Source organism: Macaca mulatta, chromosome 13, assembly GCF_049350105.2.
Source record: "Macaca mulatta isolate MMU2019108-1 chromosome 13, T2T-MMU8v2.0, whole genome shotgun sequence".
Lineage (NCBI taxonomy): Eukaryota > Metazoa > Chordata > Mammalia > Primates > Cercopithecidae > Macaca > Macaca mulatta.
Window position 1 is genome coordinate 46,776,749 of NC_133418.1, and position 19,029 is coordinate 46,795,777.

General features: G+C 33.3%; 1 long non-coding RNA gene across 1 annotated transcript in view; it reads left to right on the top strand.

Moving 5' to 3' along the window:
• Positions 1 to 19,029, top strand: part of LOC114671927 (uncharacterized) — a 554,342-nt gene that overhangs the window by 416,178 nt on the left and 119,135 nt on the right. Inside the window, exon 2 of the long non-coding RNA XR_003722093.2 lies at positions 17,364 to 17,446. This is a non-coding gene — a long non-coding RNA (uncharacterized LOC114671927). The remainder of the gene's footprint in view (positions 1 to 17,363; positions 17,447 to 19,029) is intronic.

A 19,029-nucleotide genomic window follows, 5' to 3' on the forward strand; every position in this document is an offset into this window, starting at 1 on the left:
TCAACATTTATCGGTTCCATTTAAAAATAACGAATGGTTTGGCTATCCAAGTCCATTGCCAATGATATATATATATGACATATATGTATGACATATATATATGACATATATATACACACACAGACATATATATATACAAATGCTATTAAGACTTTCTAACCCCCTTCACCCCTTCATTATCATGAATTTAATTCTGTCTTCCATTCCCTATCAACATGTCAAAAAAATCTGTAGTTCTTTTATTTTCAGATTACTGTTGTTCAAATGATGTATAGGATACTTTTTTATGGATAATGCTATCGATATTTGTCTTAGTCAGCTTTAGCTGCCATAGCAAAATACCATAGACTGGGTGGACTAAACAGTAGACATGTGGTTTTTCACAGTTTTCGAGGCTAGCAGTCCAAAATTAGGCTGCAAGTTTGGTTTATAGTGAGGGCCCTCTTCCTGGTTTGTAAATGTCTGCCTTGCTGAGTCTTCTTGAGAAAGAGGGTGATCTCTTTGGTGTCTCTTGTTATAAGGGCACTAATTTTGTCATGGCAGTACCACCCTCATGATCTCATCTAAACTTAATTTCCAAAGGTGTCATTTCCAAATACCATTACACTAGGGGCTAGGACTTCAATATTTATATTTGGGAGAGACAAAACCTTTCAGTCTATAACAATATTCACAATCAGTTTTGTAGTATGTTACTTAAATTTAAGCTTATCGCTATTTTAATTAATTCTAATTCCAGAAATCATTGCTACATTTGCTTATAGTATGGCCTTGCCATTGTGAACAAATAAGATTGACTTATCCTTTGGCTCCTTCTTATTTATCTTCCAGTGATTCCTTTCCAAAAGTTCTATGAGTGCTATTTATGAGTCATTCTTTATTTGAGAATATTTCCTGGTTGCCATCCACATGGACAACAATTTAATTTGGTTTGGTGTAAGATTCTTCAAACATACCTCTTCCCTAAATGTGTTCATTTATTCATTGTCTCATGGCTTGTACTGTTGCAAAAAAAAATCTTAATCTAATCTGATTTATGTGTGAAATTTAACCTTCATTTTCAACTGTCTCAGCATACTTAGGACTATAATTTGTTCTTACAGCACTAACAGTAATGAAAACAACAACAAAACGAAACCATCTTTCTTGGTTAGAATCTACTTTAAGCCATTTGTCTGAAACATCATTAATACTTGCATTTGTAACAGCCTGATGGGTTTATCTTGCACAATGTCCAGAAAAGTCAGTACACTGAGAACAGGAGGTATTTCAGCAAAGAAAGAGTTTAACGATCAGAGGCCGAGCCAAGGGGTAGGATGAGACTCGCTTCTCAAATCTGCCTCCTCTAGAGCTAAGAGGGTAGGGTTTTTAAGGATAATTTGGAGGGGAGGGGGCAGGGAATGGGTGCTGCTGGTTGATTGGGGATGAAATTAAAACAGGGTCCAAACTGTCTTTGTGCACTGAGTCAATCAGTTTCCGGGTGGGAGTCGCAGGACTGGTTGAGCCAGTTTTCTGGTATAAGTCATGGGTCTGGGTGGCATCAGCTCATCCACCGAAATGCAGAAGTCTGAAAAATGTCTTAAAGATCAGTCTTATGTTTTGACAATAGCGATAAAATCAGTAGGAGAAGTTACAAATCTAAAGGCCTCTGGCTTCATGACACAGGAGCAGTAGATGATTGCAGAAAAGCAAGCTAGGGAAAAATGGCTGGTTATTGTTTAATGATGTATAAACTTAGCGGAATTCATGCCCCTCCCATAATCCTAACCTCGTGGGGTTTCATTAGTCTTACAAAGGTAATTTCAGTCCCAGAGCAAGGAAGAGGCTAGTTTGGGGAAGAACATGTTATCACCTTTGTTTTAAATTTAACAAGGGCAGCTAGTTCGTGAAGTTGTAAGAAAGATGGAGTCACCTATGTCAGATTTCTCTCACTATTATAATTTTTGCAAAAATAGTTTCATGATGTGAATAGGTATATTTTACCTCATGTCAGAAATTGATTTCTTATGATTACTTCTTAAGTTATTGTTCTTTATTTGTTCTTCTCTTCTTTAGAAACACCTGTCTCTGGTAATAGTAGTTCTGAGTTCTTGCCACTCCACATGTATCAACTTTCTTTTTGTTGTTGTAGTTTCTCTGTTTTTATATTCTGTGGAGAGTCTTGGGTTTGTCCTCTAAATCTAGATTTGATTTTGGAGAGAGCAACTTTTATTTTATTTACTGCCTGCAATATACTTCACAACTTGGCAATTGTGTTTTACTTTCTGGAAAATGCTTGCTTATTTCACGAGTCTCACTTCTTATCTCATTTTGGCCTATTTTTATCTCCTGGCTTCTGTTCATCTTCACCTCTCTTGTTCTCTAATCATGCCGTTCTCTTGATTTATCAAGGTCATTCTACTGGCATTTTATATTCTAGTAAGGGTTTTAAATCTTTTTTCCTAAGTTTATTTTTGTGAATTTATAGTACTTTATTATTATTATTATTGTTAAACACTGCCTCTCGGTCTTGAAAATAAAAGTCTACTTCACTCCACCTGACCTGCCTCAATTGGCTGCAGCAGAAAAAAATATACTTTATGTATTTTATATTTCTCTGTGCCCCCTGGGAATGAGTCCTAACCACCATATCTAGAATCCAAATTCACATTCCTGTTCACTTGTTGGTTTCTAGTGAGCATCACCATAGTATAGACTTGGTCATCATTTCGGGCTTTGTTTTCTTTCTTCCATTGCATTTGTCTAGTTAAATTTTCTGATCTACCATTTTGAATTACTTTTCATTGTTAAATTGACCCAACACTCTTGTATACCCATTTTGTCTATCTGAAATTCTTCTCTTTCTCTCTTCATTCTGAGAATTCTGTGAGCATTGATTCTTTCTCTGATAACATTTTTTTTTTTCATGCTAACTCTATTTCAGAGGAGGTATGTGCCATTTTAGTCTACCTCCTTCACTAGTCTCCATTTGTGTTCTGCGACACAGTGGCTAGGCTTTACTTCCTAACCATGTAACCTTCAGAGGTTACCTTACCAACCACCTAACCCCTTTAAACGTCACATGCAAAAGTAAGATTTTAACATTTATTCTCCAAAGGTTTGCTTTTAAAAATGAATACACACCATGCAATGCTGCTTCCATGTAATCCCTGACATGTAGCATTGGCTTCTCATGAATTGTGCTATTATCATTCCTGTAAATTGCTGACTTGCAGTGATTATAGAAAGGTGGGCTAAATACTTCAGTAATCTGATTACTGGAACAGAAACAAATAGTTTTATGGGGCAGAACCTCACGATTCTGAGTTCAGACATAGGCAACTGAGTAGGAGAGATACATCTTAATGTGAAACATTTGATCTTGTTTAAATTATTAAAGCTCAAAAATACCAATTTGTGGGTAGGTAGTATGTCCAAATTAACCTATAAATGCTTCGTGGTTAGCAGGACATTTTCCTCAATTAAAATTGGAATTAATACTTTGTGGTGTCAACCTAAATTAATCAAAAGGGTCAGATTCTAGTAGAAAGAGTATTTATTGAAGTGTCAAACTTGAGGATGGCTGCCTGGAAACCACAAATTTTAAAGAATGGAAACGAATGTTTTGAAGTATAGACGTTTAGGATCACTTATCTAGATAAAGTTTCAAGAAGCTTAACAGAATTTCAACATTATTCTATGTAAAGCTTAATGCATAGTTTTTAAACATCTGATTAGGTAAGTTTTTTGTATGTTTGCTTGCTTTGTTTTGTATTGTTTTGTTTTCGGAAAGGTAGAGTTAACATGACACACTGAAGATGTAGCAGTCATGGTGTCTTTTGTGCTATCTGGTCTGAGTTAGGTATAGAGACAATCTGCAACAAAGAACAGTGATTATAAGCAGGAATAGGGGCAGGAGATCTTGTCTCTGATCTCTCCTAGTATCTTACAGGAGAAGAATGGTGAGGAAGAGAGTTAATTTATAATCTAACAAGCAGAAGTTACGCACATTCCACATCACTCAGCCTCCAGGGCTTAACTTCCTACTTGGCATCATAAATTTAGATCATTTTTAAGTTTGTTTTTTTCTTTTACCTTTTTTTTTTCTTTTTTGCATTTGCTTTTATTTTAAAAATTCAACTAGGAGCTAGGTTGAATGAGAAGTTCTTACTCTGATTTCAGTACTCGGGGCCTGACATTTGTGGTAGCCATCTGTTTTTTTCTTCTATTAAGGCTACTAGAGCTCATTCTTCTCTTTCTGTTTTATTTTTCATTTCTTAGTGCTTGAATTCACCTCAGTTATTTTAAGTCACCCTTCATTGTTGGAAGATAAGAAAAAATCATTTCCTATTTTTAAATGTGTTTTTTTTCTTAAACTAGGTTAATCATTATTATTATTTTATTTTTAGGCTTAATTTTCTAGAAAAACAGCAGGGGTATTAAGGTTTTTCTAATTCATTATAAATTCTGTAGTTCACACTCAAAACGAACAGACTATGTCATAGATATACTAAGATTATACTATGTGAGTAAATAATATATTAATGTATTGCTGTTAATATTCTTATTTTAAAAAGTTCATTATAGTTATACGTTAAGCTGACTGAGAGCAAGAATCTTCATGTTAACTTCTCTGTTTCTGGTGCTTAGCACAGTGTCTCACACAGAGTAATCACTCAACTTGTTATTTTTCGATGATTTAAAGAAAAAATGGGCAAATGTGTATTACAATTATCAATAACCTTGGGTAATTTTATTCAGTTGGTTGCATGATTTTCAAAGGTGAATTCTTTTTTTATAATTTCGTCTATGTTTGGATCCTGACATTATTAATCAATGCCTAGTATGGTGCTAATCAGAAGTCATACATTTACTGAGAACAATCCAGTGACCAAATACTGTTCTGCAGACATTTCTGGCAAGTGGAGTACATGAGACTAAATATGCGAACAAAATAGAGAAGCTAAAGGTATTCACACTGTATTTGCCTCAGATCAAATTAATACACCCATATTTTGTAATTATTTATGCTTCCACCATGAGGCCTAGTTATCCACAAGCTTTCCTTGCAAACAATTGCATTGAGACTCGGAATAGAAGATTTCCCTCAGAGATCTCATGGAACTCTACACTGGATGTTTTTTCTTTCTTCTCAAAGCTCTTTCAGTTCTATTTTGCCAGATTTGATTCCATGTATCATTTATGCCTACCACCTTAATATAGAGGGCCAGTCCACAATTTTCTTTCAGTGTGAATTTAATCATGTCACAATATATACATAAGTCAAAACATCATGTTTCACATCTTAAATACATACATTTTTATTGGTAGATTCTAATTCAATAAAGCTGGGAAAAATAAATTACATTATTTCAAGTACTATTTTGAGTGTCAATTTAAAAAAAAAAAAGGCCTAGGATATAATCCACAGCTCTTCATGCCAGAAACTCACCAAGCTTGGCCTCATTCCTATTCTGGGTTGGTTAGCACATCTTTCAGGACCTTGGTAAGCAGTTGTGCTGCCTCATCTTAATAACTAGCATACTTCGCAGACACAATAAGGATGATCTGTGAATTTCTAGTAATTTGTCAAAAATTCTATGTGGCTTTTTTCTCTTTATATGAGTAAGAGCAAGAGGAAATTTCTCCTGAAGCTCACTTGCTAAAAATAGAATGGCTTTCTAGTGAGAATAATTGATCCCTTTTTAGAGAGAAAAATCTCTTTTTCCTTCAGTCATGTCTTTGTTTTGTAGGATACAGGACCTACCTTTGATCCAAATAAGCATATCATGAAAGTAAAATAGCACCTATGAGATTTGTGGAAATGAATTGTTAAAATGAACTGTTAAAAGTCTGTGTAAATGTGAAGGAGTTTTCCCCAGAATAATTCGAAGAAGTTTTGAAAGATAACATTATTGTAGCATTCATCTTTAATTCCAGTGTGTTGCAGTGAAAGGTTTTGGAATATTGCCCTAATAAACTTTGTCATAAATGAATTAAGAAGTTTGTGACCAAAAGATATGGTTAACTTTTTGGCTATTATTATCTTCTCTATTAAATACCAATAGATAGAAGAAATCCATTTAAAATAGTGCTTACAACATAGAATGTAATAAATTATATGCATACCATTTAGAAAATAATTAGAATGATTAAAAATACACATTAAGTATATCCAAACAGATTTGTTAGGATAGATAAGTGACTTTTTAAAAGACTAGTAGCAATGACAATGAATCTTGAAAAATACATGCCTCTAAAACAACAACAAAGATGAAGTTAACTAATATCATATTCATGTATTCAATAAGTGATTATCTACAATGTGTAAGATATTCTTCAGGTGCTAGGTACACATCAAATCCAAGATCTCAGAGGGTGTGTAAGGCTAATAAATACCTAAAGAAAAAAATAAAATTGTGTTATGTGTGATTAAAACATAGATTCAAGTAATAGTGTTTGGTTTACTTTAGAGAAGAACTTTCTGAACTTTCTGAAGAAGCGACAGCTAATCTGTACTCTGCTTATCAGATACTATGCTAAGAAAAGAATCATATTTTCTGCATGAAAAGTGAGTATCTGTGGAGCTTAAAGTGCATATTAGTCACTCTGGAGTTATAAAATTGCAACACCGTCTCTTCTCTCCAGGAGGCTGAAATATAGTATCTGAGACCTGGTGTTTACACACAGGTCTAATATAAGGGAATTTGCTTAAATAAGGTTACTCTAGTTTCGTTCACTATATTCCAACCCTATTATGAAAGTTCTCCACATTTTAACACTTTTAATCCTCCAAATGCATTATGAGGTAGCCTTTACTATTATATATAAGCAAACTGAGACTAAGGACTAAGTTTCCCTTGTCAAAAATATAATAGTTTGCCAAATTTGGGATTAAATTCAGTCTAGCATGCAGCTTACATTCTTAATTTCTATGATAAGGAATGAATGCTATGACGTAAATGCAATACTATAAAATCATAAAAAGTAGGTTTCTTTTTTTTTTTTTTTTTTTTTTTTGAGACGGAGTAGTCTCGCTCTGTTGCCCAGGCTGGAGTGCAGTGGCACGATCTCGGCTCACTGCAAGCTCCGCCTCCCGGGTTCACGCCATTCTCCTGCCTCAGCCTCCTGAGTAGCTGGGACTACAGGCGCCCACAACCGCGCCCGGCTAATTTTTTGTATTTTTAGTAGAGACGGGGTTTCACCGTGGTCTCGATCTCCTGACCTTGTGATCCGCCCGCCTCGGCCTCCCAAAGTGCTGGGATTACAGGCGTGAGCCACCGCGCCCGGCCTAAAAAGTAGGTTTCTGAGATGATCTGAGAAGGTGGCAAGGTGTATTTGTTCAAAGGTAAGCTGCTCATAGTGTATCCAAGGAAATATGAAAGGAGTTATCTTTTAGAGATGTTTCCAAGACAACAATGACAACAATCACATTGATACTAGATTGGCAACACAAATGGCAAGAGTAGCTTAGATCATAAAAGACCCTGTGGAGTCCACCGAGAAATTTCTCTTGGGACATTTGCTCTATATCCACAAAGTGTTAATATTATAATCATGCCTGTTCTTTAAAAAAATCTCCAAATATATATATAAAACTTCAAATGTATATATATTTGAAGAATGTTTAAAGAAGTGGCCTGGTTATATTATTAACATACTCATATACACTAACACATGTTAGTGTATCTTATAATATTAACATACTCAAGTGTTATGTGTAAACATTAAAAAAGGAGAGCCATGGTTATTAAACAAAAATAAAAGAAAGAATATTAATGATCAAATGTCTCATGGAGATACATTCATTTTGAAAAGCAATCAAGAAAATGGCAATTTAAAATGTAAGTTACATTACAATAACATTGACAAAGAAGAAAGAAAGGAAGGGCAGGAGAAGGAATAGAGGGATGGTCCGGAAAGAAGGAAGAAGGGGAAGAGAGATCTCCAGCATCTCAAAAATGTGGAAAGCAGCAATCTTCATATAGAGGAAATATCTTACAAACATATTTAAAAACCTGTTAACATTTCAAGTCCTTCAGCAAAACAAGTTTGCTTCAGTGAGGTAAAAACACATATAAATGTTTAATGTAATGATTTAAAAATGTATGGATGACTATCATAAAAACAATTAAAATGTAAGTACACTTACTCATGTAAAAATACACTAAAAATGAATTGAGTTGAAAAAATATGCATACAGACTTCCTATTTTGCCTGTAAATGGAAATATATTTTGTCAGAGTCAGGTTTATTTGAAGCTAAGAGTTTATTTTAAAATGTAATAAATGTCTGCTAATCCAACCTTTTCTATTTCAATTTAATATATAACACTATGGCACTTTTATTCTATTAATATAAGAAACATATCAACTTTAAAATTGCTATAAGTTTGAATACATTTATTAAGGTATATCTGTTCTTCTGTCTAGTTTAAAAGAAATCATTTTTCCATATTTTTAAGTGTATTCTCTACAATTTAGGCATGGTTGATTTTGATTCTTCTAGCATTGATTTTTTTATTGCTTTTGTTTCTTTTAAAAGTGTTTGCAAGAGAGAGTGATTTGTACAAATATATTATTTAGCCCTATTGTATTTTTTAATTAATATGTGTACACTGAGTTAATTATAGATTCACAGTCTGTTGTAATAAAATATCGGAGAGATACTATGAATGCTTTACCCATTTTTTTCCCCGATAGTGACATCTTACAAAACTGTAATACAATATCACAACCGGGATTTTGACATGGGTACAGCCAAGATATGAGATATTTCCATTCTCCGGAGGATCTTTCGTATTGAGCTTTTGTAACCACACCCGTATCTCTCCCTTGTTCTGTCTCTAACCCTTAGCCTGTCCCTATCCCTTGGCAGTCACTGATCTGTTATCAATTTCTATAAATTTGCAATTTCAAAAATGTTGTAAAAACAGACTATGCAGGGCTGGCATGGTGGCTCACACTCGTAATCCCAGAACTTTGGAAGGCTGAGGAGGGTGGATGACTTGAAGTCAGGAGATCAAACCCAGCCTGACCAACATGGTGAAACCCTGTTTCTACTAAAAACACAAAATTAGCCAGGCCTGGTAGTGGGCGCCCGTAATCCCAGTTACTTGGGAGACTGAGGCATGAGAATAGCTTGAACCTAGGAGGCAGAGGTTGCAGTGAACTGAGATCAAGCCACTTCACTCCAGCCTGGGCCACAGAGTGAAACTCGGTCTCAAAAAAAAAAAAAAAAAAAAAAAATACACACACACACACACACACACATATATATATAGACTATGCAATAGGTAAACTTTTGGGATTGGCTTCTTTCATTCAGCATGATTTAATGATAATTCATCTCAGCTTCACATATATTAATATTTTCTTTCATTTCATTCCTTAGTAGTATTCTATAGCATGAATGTATCATAGCTTGGTTTACTATACACATGTGAAGGACATCAAATTACTTCTAATTTGGGGCTATAACAAAGTTTTTTCATTTAGAAACTGTTATATAAATGGAATAATGCAGTATGTGACCCCTTGAGATTGGCTTTTGTTTTTTCATTTAACATAGTGCCCTTGAGATTTTTCCAAGTTGTTACATATGTTACTAGCTTGTTTTCTTGATCCCTGATTAGTGTTAGATGGTACATAAGAATCACAGTTCTTTTAGCCATTGGCCATTTAAGGACAGGGCTGTTGCTAGATTTTGGATACTATGAATATTAATAAAACTGCTATGAACATTTATTTAGGTTTTGGTGTTACCTTAGGTTGTCATTTCTCTAAGATGAAGGCCTGAAAGTGCAATTCCTGGATCATATGGTAAGAACGTTTTAGTTTTATAAGTAATTGCCAAATAATTTTCAGAATGACTACATCCTTTTATGTTCTCACCTGCAATGTATAAATGATTCAATTTCTCCACATTCCTGTCAGCATTTGGTATTACCATGATTTTATTTTGAAATATTAGCCATTCTGATAGGTGTGTTAGTATAGCTCATTGTGATTTTAACCTGCTATTTTCTAGTGGTGAATGAAGTTCAACGTCTTTCTTGCTTATTTGCCATCTGGATATCCTGTTTGGTTAAATGTATGTTCAATTCATTTTTTCTTATTTTCTGATTGGATTGTTCATTTTATTTTTGAGTTCTTTATATATTTTAGATAAAAATCTTTTGTTGAATAAGAGGTTTGCATTTATTTCTTTCCCAGACAGTAGCTTATCTTTTCAATTCTCTTAACAGGGTCTTTCACGGAGCAAGGGATTTTAATTTTGATGAAGTCCAATTTATCACTTTTTTCTTTTTATGCTTTGTGCTTTTGGTGTTAGGCCTAAGAAGTCTTTGCCTAACTGCAGTTATAAAGATTTTTTCCTACTTTTCACAGAAAGATAGTGTTATATTTTGCATTGAAATACAATACACATTTATTTATATTAACTTTTGCATAAGGCGTGAGGCTAAGGTCAAGATTTTTTTTTTTTTTTTTTTTGGCATATGTATATCTCATTGCAGCAATATCATTTGTTTGAAAAGCTATTCTGGATGGATGTGGTGGTTTACGCCTGTAATCCCAGAACTTTTGGAAGCCAAGGTGGAAGGATTGCTTGAGGCCAAGATTTCAAGACCAACCTTGCCAACACAGTGAGACCTTTGTCTCTACAATAATGTTTTTTTTTTTTTTTTTTTTTGAGACGGAGTCTCGCTCTGTCACCCAGGCTGGAGTGCAGTGGCCGGATCTCAGCTCACTGCAAGCTCCTCCTCTCGGGTTCACGCCATTCTCCTGCCTCAGCCTCCCGAGTAGCTGGGACTACAGGCACCCGCCACTTCGCCCGGCTAGTTTTTTGTATTTTTTAGTAGAGACGGGGTTTCACCGTATTAGCCAGGATGGTCTCGATCTCCTGACCTCATGATCCGCCCGTCTCGGCCTCCCAAAGTGCTGGGATTACAGGCTTGAGCCACCGCGCCCGGCACAATAATGTTTTTTAAAAAATAAATTAATCAGGTGTGGTGGCATGCACCTATAATCCCAGCTATTTAGGGAACTGCAATGAGAGGATCTCTTAGTCCAGGAGTTTAAGGCTGCAGTGAGCCATGATTGTGCCACTGCACCCCAGCCTGAATAAGCGAGTAAGATCCTATCTTCAAAAACAAACAAACAAACAAACAAACAAACAGAAGGCTATGCTTTCTGCATTGAATAGCTTTTGTGCCTTTGTGGGAGTCTAATGTTAGGTTCTCTGTTCTGTTCTATTGATTTATGACCTATTCTTCCACCAACACTACACTCTCATGATTATATAGCTATATGGTAAGACAATGTTGAATAGACTCATCTCAAATTATTATTATTTTTCAAAATTGTCATAGATATTCTAGGGCTTGTGGCTTTACATAAATATATTAGAATAAGCTTGTCAAAGTGTAAAAATATGAAACAAAACAACAACAACAAAACTTGGTGGGATTTTCATAGGAATATCACTGAACCTGTGAATCAATTTGAAGAGAAATTCAGCTTTACTATGTTGGCTCTTCTTGTGAGCATGGTATACATTTACATTTATTTGGTACTTCCTTCATTTCTTTTATCAGCATTTTGTAATTTTAGTGTACAGATACTGTACATATTTTGTTAAGTTTGTACCTAAATATTTTGTAATTTTTTTGGAAAAATTATAAATGGTATTATGATTTTAATTTTGGTTTTGATATGTTCACTGTTACTATTTAGAAATGTGATTCTTTTGTCTGTGTGTCTATGCATGTGCTGCTTTCATATGCTACAACCATGTGCTGCTTTCATATGCTACAACCTTGCTTAACTCTCATATTAGTTCTAAGAAATGTTTCTACTTTGCAAATTACTTGAAATTTTCTACATAGATAATTGTATCATCAGCAAATAGAGACAGTTTGTCCTTCCTTTCCAATTTGTGCCTGTTATTTCTTTTTTACTTGATTCACTGTAGTTTTATGTTGAATAAGAGTGATGAGAATTGCCTTTTTTTGCCATGTTCTTCACTTTAGAGTGGAAACACTAAATATTTCAACATTAAGTATGATATTACTTTTTCCAATTTGTGCTTTTTTCCTTCCTTTCCAATTTATGCCTTTTATTTCTTTTTTACTTGATTCACTGTGGTTTTATGTTGAATAAGAGTGACGAGAATTGCCTTTTTTTGCCATGTTCTTCACTTAAAGTGGAAACACTAAATATTTCAACATTAAGTATGATCTTACCTCTAGGTTTGTTTATATATCTTTATCAAGTTGAGATTTTTTTTTCTACTGAAAATTTGCTGAGTTGTTTATTATTATTATTATAAGTAGATGCTAGCTTTTCTCAAATGATTTTTCTGCATCAATTGATATAATTGTGTGATTTGCCTTCTTAGTCTGTTGATACGTTGTATTGCATTTTTTTTTTTTTAATATAGAACCAGCTTTGCAAACTTCTAATAAATCCCACTCAATCCAGTGTATCATTTTTTAAAAACATTGTTCAATTCAATTTGCTAATATTTGGTTGAGGATTTTTGTGTCAAAAATTATGAGAAATATTCATCTTTTTTTGGTATTTATTTTTGTTTCTTGTTCTTGGTTTTGGGATCAGGGTAACATTATCCTAATAAAACGAGTTGAGAAATATTATCTCCTCTTCTTTTTCAGAAAAGAGATTGTGTCAAATTGGTGCTAATTTCTTTATTTAATGGAATTCTCCAATGAGATCATAAGGGCCTCTAGATGGTCATTCTATGAACTTTTAAATTACGAATTAAATTTCTTTAACAGTTTAATACTGTTCAGATTATTTATTTCATCTTGGTTGAATTTTAATAGCTTGTATTTTTTGAGGAATTGATCCATTTGTTTCCTAAATTGTTAAATTTTGGAACATAAAGTTGTTTGTAATATACTGTGATTATCCTTATAATAGTAGCAGGATTTTTCAGTGACAACCCTGCTTATTCCTGATACTAGTGATTTGTGTCTTTTTGCTTTGCTTTTGATGTTTGTCAGCCTTACTAAAGACTTACCAATTGTATTAACATTTGGAGGAACAGGTTTTGTGTAATTGATTTTCTTAATTTGTTTATTGTTTTCATTTCCTTGAGTTTTAATCTTATCTTTATTATTTCCTTTGCACTGCTTTTGTCAGATGCATTTGGACCAGAGTGACTCCATTTTGAGTGAGGGCTTGGAAAATGAGGCTGAGACTTGCTGGGCTACATTCCCAGACACTTAGGCATTCCTAGCCTCTAGAAGTTTATAGTTAAGGGAATGAATTAACAATGTTTACTAAGCAGACCCAGACTTGGGAGTGCCCAGATACTCCAATATCTGGAGAACAAAGGCATTCCTAATTTTGCTTTAAAGATTATAATATCAATTCTTGCACAATAAACTAATTAAGAAAATTAATCACTTATCCCAAACCCTTATAGCAGAATACATCTGTCCATATATACAAGCATTGTACATAGGGTGGGTACGTTCCTCCTCTTGCTTTCCAACTCTGTCTATGGAGTCCTTTCACCACTGTGCTTTCTCAATAAACTTGCTTTTACTTTGCACTGAATTCTTTCTTGCTTGAATTCCAAGAACCCTCTTTTGGGGTCCGGATCAGGACCACTTTCCTGTAACACTTTTACTTTAAATTACCTATGCTGTAGCATTTGAAATCAATTATTTGTAAAACAACATAGAGTTGGTTTGTGATTTTCCCTCCACTCCACTGATGTTTGACTTTAATTGGTATTTCTATATTATTTTCATTTAAGGATAATACTATGGTGTTATAACTTAAAACCATGATATTGTAACTTAAAACTGTTATTTTATGTTTTTTATTTATTTTCACTACGTGTTATTCCTCTGTATCTCTTTTATTACCATTATGAACTCTTTGTCTTAATTTGTTTTTTGTTGCTGTAATGAAAGGTCACAGAGTGGGTAATTTATAAACAACAGAAGTTTGGTTGGCTTGCAGTTCTGGAGGCTAGGAAGGCCAAGAAAGTAGCACCAGTGTTTGCTGAGGGCTTTCCTGCTGCATTATCCCATGGAGAAGGTGGCAGAGCAAGAGAGTGTGAGAGTGAGAGAGGAAGGGGCCAAACTTATCCTTTTTGTCAGGAATCCACATCTGTGATAACTAAATCTCTTCTATGATAACAGCATTAGTCCATTCATGAGGGCAGGCCTCTCATGATCTAATTACCTGATAAAGTCCCACCTTTAAATACTGTTACCCTGAGGATTAAGTACCTAACATATGAACTTAAGGGAACACCTTCAAACCATAGCATTCTTTCATATTCTTTTAGTTATTAATCATTTGCTTACTGTGTTTTCAGTCTCATTTCTCAATTTTATTTCATATATTCTGTTAATAATATGAAATTGCCTTAAGTTTCTTTATGTCCCCTACCCTTATCTGATTTAGCAGATTTTGTTGTCTTTGCTAAAAGTATCTTTCCCCAAATTTTCATTTTGGTCACATTGTACATATTCTTCAGGATTTAGCATTGTACTCTCTATTATAGAAAATATGCTCTTCCTTATTTTCCCCAACCTTGAAACTTTGCCCCAAAACTTGCATTTCCTTTACTAAGAATCACTTATCCAAATATTTATTTTATGTCATGTATTTCTCAATTATGAAACCCATTGCTGCATTTTATAATTATTAGTTTACTTATTTGTCCCCCATACCAGATTCTGAGCCTTTTGAGATCTGGGTTTACATTATAATTCTCTTTATATTCCTATTTCTTAGCCCTATATCTGACATATAGAATTCACTTGTTAAGTTCTGGTTATATAACATTAAAATACTTCACATATAATTTATTTTAGTGAAAATATGTCAATAAAGATATTTTATTATTAATTTTGAACTTCTCCACTTAGAAAATAAAGTGTTAATTAACAAACACTAAACATTTCTAATTATATGTTCAGTACTGAATTGGGTAGGGTTTGAAAATACGTAAGAAGAGCAATCTACTCTCAGGTTATAGTAATCTGTTTGATCAGGTATGCTTCCACCATAAAATAGTGCAAACTATCCAAAAATTAATTGGTTTTCAATGAAATGGTGGGTCAATGAGCTTTTGCACTAATCCGGAAGGAAAGATAGGAAATAGTGTGAGTCTGAAAGCAATACTTTCCAAGCTATAATTTTCAATTGCTCCTGGATATTCAAATATTTTATTATGGCCAAACCAGTTTATTCATAGTTAAGATCAACAATAAAATAGAGGAGGGTAGCCAGAGAGTAAAAGAAGTTTTATTATGTAAACTTAGAAAAGTTAAACTTTCATGCATTGCTTTTCTCTTTGCTTACAAATATTGGGTTTTAAATAAAATTATATCTATTTGTGAAGGTTATGAATAAAATAAGGAACAAAAATCTGGGTCTTATAAAAATGGAGGATCTTCAAAAAATAAGCAGAAACATTATCAATCTGCTTATAACACTGAAAGAAATATTTTCTCATGATAGAAAACAGTATACTCTAACATTTTTAATCCAAAATACTTTTTATGGACAAACTTGTCTGAACAGTACTCTCCTGAAAGCCCATAAACCCCTCTGAGATACTCTCATATTAATGAGTTTTAATGGTGCCTTTGAGTAACACCTAGATGACTACAGCACTACTTAAAAGAGAAACACATCTCTCACACTAATTAGAGTTCTTGAATGACATTGAAAGAGCGAACTGGTTAAATCATTTTCTGCAGCACCAGGTTTAATTGACATAGATATAATGCCAGTGATAATTTTATGCAATTGCAAGATCAGGAGTTTAATATATCTGGCAGTAAGGCAGGGATTTTCTTTCTCTGACAGTGCTGAATAAACCTCTCTAATCCTTTTCCTTTAGCTTTCCCTTATTTCTAGGCTTAAGTTTAATAAAAGGCTAAAAAAAAATCAAGATTCCTCTAGGCTTCTCAAAGCTCAAGCATAGAGAGAAAAAGATGTTATCTCAGGGAGGTTGTGGCTCAGAATCATTAAAAAGACTAATGGCAGGATCACAGGGCTAAGTTTACAATTCCCTTTGTATATCGCAGAGGCACCCTCTCTTGTAGTAAACACTTTATCTACTTTCATCTTGCTTCCAAATTGCCAAAACGGAGGCAGGAGTCCAAGAGGGATTGGATGATTATAGTTTATAAGGTGCTCAAAATGTTTCCTTGCATGTTCAATTTGGCTTACCTATGATGCTTGTTTATTCACTTACAAGTTATTCCAAAGCCTTGCTATATAGAACTAGGATATTTTGACAAAGTGAACTTCCACAGCATGTTTTCTGTAACATTTAATGTTTTACAGTTTAGAATTGTCATGTACTATAGAAGGCAGCATCTTACGGGCCATTTGGCAGAAGTGATAAAAAGCATAATATTTATGAAAGCCTCTGAAATAGGCCAATTGATTTTCAGTGTAATCATCCAATTTTTTTTACTTTGTTTTAATTATAAATTGAGAAGTGCAGAACTCAGGCATATCTAAAGCCTGAATCTTTCTGCCCCTGGGACATTCCTGCTTTCCGTGTTTGTTTTATGCTTTCTTTTTAACTTTTTGAGCAGAATGCCTTGTTTATAATGTTCTTTCTTACTTGACTTTTGATCAGTATTATAAGTGGTCATATACAATGTTTCTCATTTTCATTGTTTTCTAAAGCTTATGTAATTGTGTTTTTTAAATTAACATTTAGACCCTAAAATTATTTAATGGAATATATTTTTTCTTGTGGCTATTTTTCTCCTTTATACCTTTGTAAACCATATTTTAGATTGAATGCATGATGATCATAAAAGGTAGCCTTTGAAATATCTTCTTTTAAAAATTCATTGAGATTTTATTTGTAATCTAAAGTGTAATTTTCCTTTTTTTTTTTTTTTTAAATAGGCTGTGGAAATTAAAAGGGCAAGTTGTAGAATGGAATTTCATAAATATTTATCAAGTCCTTTGAAATAAAAAACATTATTTATAATATGTTTAATTTTAAAAAAGTAAAGTATTATTTGACCAATAAAAATGAAATAAAAAGTACCTGTAAATTGATAAATAGATCAATGTAATTCCATATAGTAGCATAATATGCAACTATTAGAATTTATGGCATATGAGAATGTTACCAAGTTATATTATTCAGTGAGAAAAGCAGGTTAGTAGAATATACAAATAATGTTCACAAACAATATATCTTGTTTTTTTGGAATCCCCAAAGGATAAAAAACAGATGCAATCACATTAAGTCAAATTTTAATTTGAGGACACTACATAGCATCAAAATAAAGAATACAGTGTGATAAAATCATGAAATTATATATAATTCTGATTCTTCTCCTTCTCTCTCTTTTTTTAATGTAGAAAGGGAGAATGATTTGAAAATGGTAATGAGGAAAAAGAACGTCACTGACACCACCTCCAGGTCCCATGGAATGAGATCTATAGTAAATAGTGTTAACTATGGTCCTTAGAAGAGGTTCAGGTTTACATTCAAACATAAAGATGAAAGAAATATTTTGAGCACATGATGAAAGTATGAGATAATTAACTGTTAATGGAGCGTACATTTCAAATGGTATATAGACACGAGTTTAGAATTTGAGGAAGCATTGAAAAGGAGACAGAATAGTAGATACATAAAGGTACATGATGATTCATGTGAAGAATACAAGACGTTACTAGGAATATGAGTGTTTTCTTGGGACTAAATTAATGAGATAAATCTATCTATCTATAGATATATAGATAAAATAGATATATATAGAGATAGACATAGATATAGACATATAGAGAGATTAATCCTGGTGAGTTTAAGGCAGTGTTTGCATCAGGATAAAAGAGAGGAATAGATATCTCTTTACTGTAATACTTGGGTAGATAGTGAGCAAGGAATGGTCTTACACCCAGGGTGGCAGCTCACTCTGACTTCCTGTTTAAGGAGAAGAGATCTTATTCCAGATACATACACTATCTTGATAGCTTACAGAATTCTGTAGAAGGTATGTATGACAACAATCACAAGAACGCTTTTATTGTAAGAAAGTTATGCTTGTGAATGTATATACATTTGTACATATGTGAAAATGTCTACAGACATGTACTTTCTATCTGGTTTTGCTAGATAGAAGTGATGCATTAAAAGTCTATATATATATTTTTTTGCCTCAGAAATCTCTGAAATATTATTTTGTCTTTTCTTCCAGATACCCTTAAAAAAAAAAGGAACCTACCCATATAAAGAATTTGATCACCATTACTAAAGCTGTAGAATTTAGAGGACATGTACCTCATGAGTGTCTGGAATTAAAATCTCAAAAGAATCATTAACTTTTTTACACTCACTTGAAATTCTGCCTTTATGAGATTTTTTCTGTTGAAATACTTTTGTATATTCAGTTCTTAAGGAGAACAATTTGCCATCATGTGTTTTTGTCCTCTGTTGATGTAACTGAATCTAATGCTTGCATGTATTTGTGAATTTTTTATGTGTATGAAGGTTAAATTTTGGCTTAGGCAACACTGGGCTATTACTTTCTTGTGTGGGTTTATGAAATATTTGGATATGATCACAAATCTTTCACTGGTAAAGTTTCTTTTTAAAAAAACAAAAAATATATCAGGGATTTTTCTTTTTTTTGTAGGTAGGATTTTTTTTTATGGACTTCATTCTTGCTTCTGGAACACCAAATTGGGAATCATCTAGTTGGCAAACACTTTTTGTTACTTGACGAAATATAGAAAAATTGTGTTTTGTTTTATGCCAGCCATTATATTTTTTGTTAAATGGACTTATTCATTGATTCACAAATTACATATTGAGTTTCTACTATGTGCCAGGCAGAGCTTACAGTGTCTGGAAAAAATGGTAAATAAAACAAACCATAATGCTTGCTAATGCCTCGCTTATATTAAAATGACTGGGATGAGGGAATAATATCAATTAAACAATATAAATGTGAAACAACTAAATATAATGGTTAGAATACAGTACTTGTTATGGAAAAAATAGAGTTGGGTGAAGGGAATT